Source organism: Pteropus alecto, unplaced genomic scaffold, assembly GCF_000325575.1.
Source record: "Pteropus alecto unplaced genomic scaffold, ASM32557v1 scaffold146, whole genome shotgun sequence".
In the NCBI taxonomy this organism is placed as follows: Eukaryota; Metazoa; Chordata; class Mammalia; order Chiroptera; family Pteropodidae; genus Pteropus; species Pteropus alecto.
Window position 1 is genome coordinate 19,263,144 of NW_006442107.1, and position 8,903 is coordinate 19,272,046.

The 8,903-nt window shown below is 35.7% G+C and overlaps 1 pseudogene; it reads left to right on the forward strand.

Moving 5' to 3' along the window:
• Positions 1–3,664: 3,664 nt before the first annotated feature.
• On the forward strand, positions 3,665–3,787 carry LOC112469389 (annotated as a pseudogene).
• Positions 3,788–8,903: the final 5,116 nt, after the last annotated feature.

Genomic DNA, 8,903 nt, shown 5'->3' on the forward strand with positions numbered 1-8,903 from the left:
ATAAATATTAGCTAAATTAGATTTCAAAGCAAAGAAAATTACCTGAGACATAAAGGGACATTACATGATGGTAAAAAGGTCAATCTACCAAGAAAGCATAGCAATCTTATAGGTGTATGCACCATAAATCAGAACAGCAAAATATGTGAAGCAAATATGATAGAACTAAAAGAAGACTTTGACATACCTTTCTAAGGTATATGGTAGAACAATTAAACATAAAATCAGTAAGCATATAGAAGAAACTAAACAATACCATCAACCAACAGAATCTAATTGACACCTACAGACCACTCTTCTCAACATCAGAATACACATTCTTTTTAGAGCTCAGAAAACATATACCATAATAGACCATACGTTATGCCGTTAAACAAATCTCACCAAATTTAAAAGATTTGAAATCATACACAGTGTGTCCTCTGACCAAAATGGAGTCAAACTAAAAATCAATAATAATAATAATAATAATAATAATAATAATAATAATAAAAAGCAAAATCTCTGAAGACTTGGAGACTAACAAAACTTTTCTAAATAATCTTTGGGTCAAAGAGAAAATTCCAAGGGAAATAAAAAATAGATTTAGCTGATTGCAAATGAAAATACAATATATCCAAATTTGTGAGATTCAACTTTAGATGCTTTAGCAGTGCTGACAGGAAAATCTATAGCACCAAATGCATATTTTAGAAAAGAAGGAAGATTTAGTGGTCAAGATGGCAGAAGAAGTAAACACTGTGCTTGCCTCCTCTCCTCACTGCATGAAAAATACAACTAAACTACAGAAAAATCATCACTGAGAATCACCTGAAGTCTAACTGGACAGAAGTCCTATAACTAAAGACATTCAGAAGAAGCCATTTCAAGACTAGTGGGAGGGACGGAGATGAGGAATGGGCTGGTCCAAGACCCACCTGTGGCAGTTAAAAATCAGGAGTAATACCTCAGTTGTGGAGGTCCCTCTGGAGGAATGAGGAGTCCAAGCCCCACACTGGGCTCTCCAGCCCACGGTTCCAGTGCTGGGAAGAGAAGTCTCCACAACTTCTGGCTTAGAAAACCAGTGGAGACGGTGGCTGAATGAGATGAAGGGCTGCCAGCGTCCCAGACGCTCCTCTTAAGGGGCCCGCACACAAATTTACTTGATGACTTATTCAATTGCTCTGAGCTCCAGTTCTGGGGCAGCAGCAGCTTGAATGGGATATATGGGGAGGAACTGAATTGTCAGGCTTTAGGTCAAAGGCTAAGGGCCAGCTTTCTCCCAGAAAGAAGTGCTGACAGAATCCATTGTTTGTTGAGCCTTCTCCATCTTCCCTGGGTGCAGATGATAGCCATCATATCTGAGTCTCCATCAACATAGCTAACACTAGTTACCTTGTCCTGGTGATTCCAAGACCCCACCCCACCAAACTTGCAGGCCCACCCAAGCCACTTCTAGTGTTTTCTCCATATAAACAATCTGTCTTGACTCATGCTGTGAACTTTCCTAAAATCTCTCAAAGGTTCAAAAAACCCAAACAAGCAGCATCTGGCCTTGGTGTGCCCCGTACTTCTTGCTGAGCAGCCCCGAGACTGGCACCAGTGGCAGCAGCCTCAATTCACAGTTTGGCCTCTCAAAGTACCTCCAAGCTCAGCGAGAGTGGCAGCCATCTGTGGATTGCTTGGTGGCTCATGCCAGGAGGCCCTCAGCAGGGCACAAACTGCAGCTAAACTTGATTTGTTACAGGCCCCTTCCAGAGGCACTAGGACCGGCACTCCCAGTGGTTGGCTTCAGACCAAGCTAAAGCACCACCCAGAGCTATATCTGAGGACAACACGTCCAAAGGGGAGACTGGGAAGGCGCCAGAACCTTGCTAAAGCAAATCCTTCTCCATAGAATCAGTTCCAGCATAGCAGCTCCTCCACTGTAGTCATGGCCAGTCCTTACAACTAATCAGCCTTATAGTCAATCCCTCCCATTTATGTGCAAACAGCAATCAAAGCTCAACTACAACAAGAGGGGAAGTACAACCCATACAAGGGACACACCTGGAGCACCCAGCTCATGTAACCAGGGAGACTGCACCACTAGGCTTCACAGGACATCTACTACATAAGGTTACTCTACTAAGACCAGAAGATATTGCTGTCCTACCTAATACATAAAAACAAACACAGGGAGGCAGCCAAAATGGGGAGACAAAGAAACATGTCTCAAATGAAAGAACAGAACAAAGCTCCAGAAAAAAACTAAATAAAATTGAAACTAACAATCTACCGGATGCAGAGTTCAAAACACTAGTTATAAGAATGCTCAATGATCTCGGTGAGAACTTCAATAAATAAATAGGAAACTTAAAAATGGAGATAAGAAACATAAAAAAGATCCAGTCAGAAATGAATAATATAATAACTGAAATAAAGAATACATTAGAGAAAATCAACAGTAGGTTTGATGAAACAGGATTGAATCAGTGATTTAGAAGATAAGGTAGGAGAAAACATCCAATCAGAATAGTAACATGAAGAAAAAATTTTAAAAATGAGGATACTTTAAGGGACCTCTTGGACAACATCAAGTATTCCAACATTCACATCATAGAAATACCAGAAGGAGAAGAGAGAGAGTTCAAGAAATAATGATGGAAAACTTTCCTAACCTGGTGAAGAAAATGAACATATAAGCTGAGGAAGCACATAGAGTCCCAACCAAGATGAACCTAAAGAGGCCCAAACCAAGACACATCATAATTAAAGTGCCAAAGATTAAAGACAAAGAAAGAATCTTAAAAGCAGCAAGAGAAAATCAATTAGTTACCTATGAGAGCACTTTTACAAGTGTGTCAGTTGATTTCTCAACAGAAACTCTGCAGGCCAGAGGGATTGGTGTGAAATATTCAAAGTGATGAAAAGCAAGGACCTACAACAAAAATGACTCTATCCAGAACAGCTATCATTTAGAATCAAAGGACAGATAAAGAGCTTTCCAGACAAAAAAAAGCTAAAGGAGTTCATCAATACCAAACCAGAATTACAGGAAATGTAATCACTTCTTTAAGAAGAAAAAGAAGGAAAAAGAAAAGAATAACAAAATGGCAATAACTACATATCTATCAATAATTACTTTAAATATAACTAGATTAAATGCTCCAATCAAAAGATAGGGTGGCTAAACAAGATCTTTACATATGCTGCCTACAAGAGACTCACTTCAGATTAAAAGACACACACAGACTAAAAGTAAATGATGAGAAAAGATATTTCATGATGGACATAGAGGGTATTGTGCTAAGTGGCGTAGCTCAGATAAAGACAAATGCCATGATTTCATGTACATGTGGAATCTAAAGAACAAAATAAAATGACAACAACAACAAACAAACACAATCTCATAGATACAGAGAACATTTTGAGGGTTACCAGATAGGAGAGGGATGGAGGGGTAGGTAAAAAAGGGGGATGGAATTTAGAAGTGAAAAATGGTAGTTACAAAATAGTCATGAAGATATAAAGTATAGAAGAAGAAATTTAGTCAATGACATTGTAATAACTATGTACAGTGGCATATAAGTACTAGGTTTATTGAGGTTATCACTTTGTGGGTTGTATGGCTGTCTAAACACTATGTTGTACTCCTGAAACTAATATAATATTGTATGGTATTGTGATTAAAATTGCATAAAGAGTCTACAGCCATGCTACCCTGAACAAACAAGCCCAATCTCGTCTGATCTCAGAAGCTAAGCAGGATCGGGCCTGGTTAGTACTTGGATGGGAGACCACCTCAGAAGACCAGGTGTTGTAGCCCATAAAAAATAAAAAAAATAAGAGATCATAAGCTGACAAGTTCCTTGCAATCTGTGAGGTCAACCAAGGGATGCCTTGCCTAAAAAAAAAAATGCATAAGGAAATAAAGAAAAATCAGACCACAAAGGTATATGTAAAGAACAGCTAAAAAAAAAAAAAAAAAGAAGAGAACTCTCAAACAAATCAGTACTCTAAATACCAAATTCTTACTTTAAGAACTTGAAAAAAAAGAGCAAAATAAACTCAAATCATGCACAAGGAGAGAATAATACTAACAGCAGATATTTATAAAATGGAAAAGTGAAGAACAATAGTGAAAATCAATGAGACAAAACTATTTATTTGGAAAAGTTATTAAATTTGACAAACCTATAGGAGAACTGACAAAGAATAAAAGTGAGAAGATGCAAATTACCAATATCAGGAATAAAATAGAAAAGATATCAGTACAGTCTAAGTAGACATCAAAAGAATGATAAGGTAATACTATAAACAACTTTACATGCATAAATGAGAAAACTTAGATGAAATAAACCAAGTCTTTGAAGAATACAGATGACTACCACTCAGCAAATATGAAATAGTTTATTGGAAAAATTTATAACTATAAAGGATATTGAATTTATCATTTAAAAACTCTCAAAAAAGAAAATTGAGGTCAATGTGGTTTCACCGAAAAACTCTACAAAATGTTTAGAGAATTACCACCATTTTTACACTATCTCTTTCAGAAAAATGAAAGAGGAAGGAACACTTCCCAATTCATTGTATGAAGCTATTATTACTCTGATACCACAACTATCAAAAGACAGTACAAAAAAAAGAAAAGAAAACTACAGACCAATAGATCTTATGAATGTAGATGCAAAACCCATTAACAAAATATTAGCATATAGAATTCAGCAACATATAAAGAGGATTATATACCATGACCAAGTAAAATTTCTTCCAGGAATGCAAGCCTCTTTCAATTTTCAAAAATTAATCACTGTAATTCTACATATTAAGAAGCTAAAGTAGGAATATCACATCATATCTATCTGTAGAAAAAGGATTTGACAAAACTCGATGCCCATTTAAGATAAAATCTCTCAGAAAAATAGGAATAAAGAATAATGTCCTTTACTTAATGAATAAAGGAAATCTATAAAATATCTACAGGTAACATTACACTTAAAGGTGAAACACTGATGCTTTTTCTTTAAGACTGGGAGGGCAGTGTGAGAATGTCTACATTAACCACTCATCTTCAACATAGTGCTGGATATTTTATCCAGTTCTATAAGGCAAGAAAGTCAAGGTTATCTATCAGTAATGAACATATGAATTCTAAAATGGAAAGACTACCATGCCATTTAAAATCATCAAAGAAAAACGAAAAAATATATATATTAGATTTAAATTTAACAAAAATGTATAGAATTTGTATGCCAAAAATTACAAAATGTTGATGAAAGAAGACAAAGATGATCCATATAAATAGAGAGATGTAGTATGTTAATTGTTCGGAAGATTTGACATAGTGAGGATGTCAATTGTCTCCCAATTTATATATAGGCTTATTGTAATCCTATCAAAATCCTAGCAAGGTATTTCATAGACATATAAAGATTACTTTAAAATTTACATAAGAAAATGAAGGTAAAATCTAATATTTTTCTGATAGAAAAGAATAAAAGAATCAGACTACTTAATTACAAGATTTACTAATAGCTAAAGTAACCAAGATAGTGTGTTATTATCAGAGGGATAGAAACATGGTCAATGGAATAAAATTTAGAAAACAGAAATCAACCCACATAAGTATTTCTAACTGATTTTTAACAAAGGTGTAAAATAAATTAAATGGAGAAAAGAGAGCTTTTTCAGTAAATGGTACTAGAGTAATTAGACATCTATAGATGGAAAAAAATTCAATTTAAATTTCTCACACTATAAAAAATTCACTCAATATGCATTATGGACTTAAAGGAAGATGTAAAACTATAAAACTTTTAGGAAAAAAACAAGGAAAAAATCTTCAATGTCTAAGACTAAGCAGAGTTCTTAGATTTAACCCTAAAAGTATGACACATAAAAGGAAAAATGATGTAGACCTAATAAAAATTTAATTTTTTTTGCTCTGTGAAAAACACTTTTAAGAGAATGAAAAGGAAGGTATGGATTGGGTGAAAAGAACTGCAAACCGTATGTATACATACATATATATGTGTATATATATGTGTATGTGTGTGTGTGTGTGTGTGTGTGTGTGTGTGTGTGTATAATATTGAGATAGCAAGTAAGCGCATAAAAAGATGTTCAACATTTTCAGCAATTTGGAAGATGAAATTACAACCACTATGGGTTCTCTACATACCTATCAGAATGGATAAAATAAAAAAGAGTGACAATGTCATATGCTGGTGAGGATGTGAGAAATAGGATCACTCACACATTATTGAAGGAAATGTAAAGATTTGGCAGTCAAAAAAATAATAGTAAACTGTGATACATCTATACCAAGGAACTGTATTTGCAAAAATCTGTATGAATCTCCAGAAAATTTTTCAGAGTATGAAAAGCCAATCAACAAAGTTACTATATAATTTATGATTCCAGTTACATAGCAGTTTTGAAATGTACACATTCTAGAAATTGAGACCAGAATAGTGGTTGCCGAACATTAATAATAATGGGTTGAGGCAGGAAGAAAGTAGATGTGGCTAAAGAAGGGGACATGAGAATCCTTGTGATGAAAATGTTCTGCATCTTTACTGTATCAATGCCTATATACTGGTTGTGATATTGCAATATAGTTAGTCGAGATGTTAGCATTGGAGAAATTGGGGAAAGAATACATGAATTCTCTCTATACTACTTCTTAGAACTACATGTGAATCTATAATTACCTCAAAGCAAAAAGTGTCATTAAAAAAATCTTTAGAAAGCCTAATTCCATAAAATTCTTCCATTACAGCCTTACATGTCCCAATGAATTTCAACTTCCTAGCATTTTTGCATAATAAATTGTGCTTTATTTGTATAACTATGATCTTCCACCATTGATGATAAGCACTATGAGGGTAGCCATTATAGCTACTCTGATGATCATTGTACTTTCAGTTTTATGCTCGATGCATAGAAGGCACCCAATAAATAATTACATTTGGTTATCAATTGCCATTTAATCAATTTAATCAGTTAAAATTTAATTGTCTTATTTTTCTACTCAAAAACATCCCTTTGTCTACAGATAATGGGCAGACTTTCTGAACAATCCAGAGCTATAGAAATCTTTTTCTTTCAGCTGCCCAACAGGCAACACTATTTTTTATAAGATTCTTCTTCCCATTATGTCCCCAAATGCAGTTTTGGTCTTAGTACCTTTTGCACAAGCTTTTTTTGTTGTTGTTTTTTTTCTTTCTGAAATGATAATAAACCTCCAGTCTATTTATGCAAATCCTCCAATCCTTTAAGGCTCAGTACAAATCCCACCTCATCCACAAGACCAGATTCCATTGATCTCTTCCTTGGAGAATTCTGCTACATTATAATGTAAGTTATCATAAGTGGTTTCTTTCCCTGCTTTCCTGCTTTACTAGTTGTCTGTCTCTTCGTGATGCCTGTGTGAAGAATATATGAATAACTGTGGAGGGAGTTCATATCTGAGGATAATGACATGTTATTTCAAACAGCTAAATAAAAAGGAAATCATGTTCCTGGTTCAGGGCTTTCTCAATCTACAATGTTTCAAGTAAGAAAGAGCTATTTTTGCAGCCTTTACCATACAAGATATGAAAAAGGGAGTATGGTTATTAGTGGGATAGAGATGGGAGAGATTTGGATAATAGTGTCTCTAAAGCCTTAGGCCGTTAATTTGTCTTTTCTTCTCCTTTGTGTAGGGGTATGGGTAGAAGAATGTTTAATATATCACTCTATAAGGACTTGCCATACCAAAATAATCTCTCTTGGAGTTTAGGAATAGTTTCTGAGAAAACGCATGGTCCCAGTTTATAATCTGCAATTAGATATTAAATGGCCCTTAGAAACTTCCAGTGATGCAGGGGCTTGGGAGAAGTAATATAGAACACACACAGGGTGGCATGGTATATTAGTTGTCTATTGCTTTAACAAATTACTCTAAAACTTGGTACTTATAAAACAAACATTTATTATCATAGTGTCTGTAGTTCAAACACCTAGGCCTGGCCTAGCGAGGTATCTCTAGTTCAAGGTCTCTCGTAAGATGGCAGTATTCAAGCTGTCAGCAAGGGTTGTGGTCTCTACTGAAGATTTGTGTTCTCTACTGGTGTCAGTTCCACTTCCAAGCTTGTCCATGGGGGCTCTGTTCATCATGGACTGTTGGACTGAGGGAAATCCCTGCAAGTCCTTCACTTTTTGTGGGCTGTTCACTTGAGTCCTTCAGTTCCTTGCCACATGGAAATTTCCTTAGGACTGTTACCTAACATGGCACCTGACTTCCCTTAGAGTAAGCGGTCAGAGAAGGAGAGAGAGAGAATGAGAGAGAGATTCCCCTCACCCCACCGTTGGGGACCACCTTAGAAACTGACGATCACGCATGTGAATTGTAGTTAGGATGGCACTGACTCCAAGATTTCTGATAAACTCACAGAAGAGAATGGACACTGGCTAGCACTTGAACCAGCTTGCTGCTCACCAAAAGATAGCTCAGGGAGGCAAAGAAAATCTGTGATACATTCATATAGACTTTCCTGTGCCGGAGGACTGCAGAGGGCACCCAGCTGAGTGCTCAGAACTATCAAATGTTTTACAAGATGGTCTGCACTATTGGCTACTAGCATCAGAAGTAATACAGGGTGACATGAAAATGCCATATGTTAGAGCCATAGAGAAATGACAATGAACAAACCATACAACTTCACATTCCCTCAAACACAGAAGCAGATGCCTTTTCTTCACTGTTTTCTTTGTTTTCAGACAAAGAGCAAGCATGGAGAATTGGGGAGAAAATTCAGAAAGAAAACTTTGAATTATGAACAATGGCTGAGAGAATGATACTTGAATTTGATTGAATATTCCTGAGAGAATCTAATATTTTATTACCCAGGGTAGAATAAAGATTATTGATTTGGATTGAATTTTCCAGGTAGATC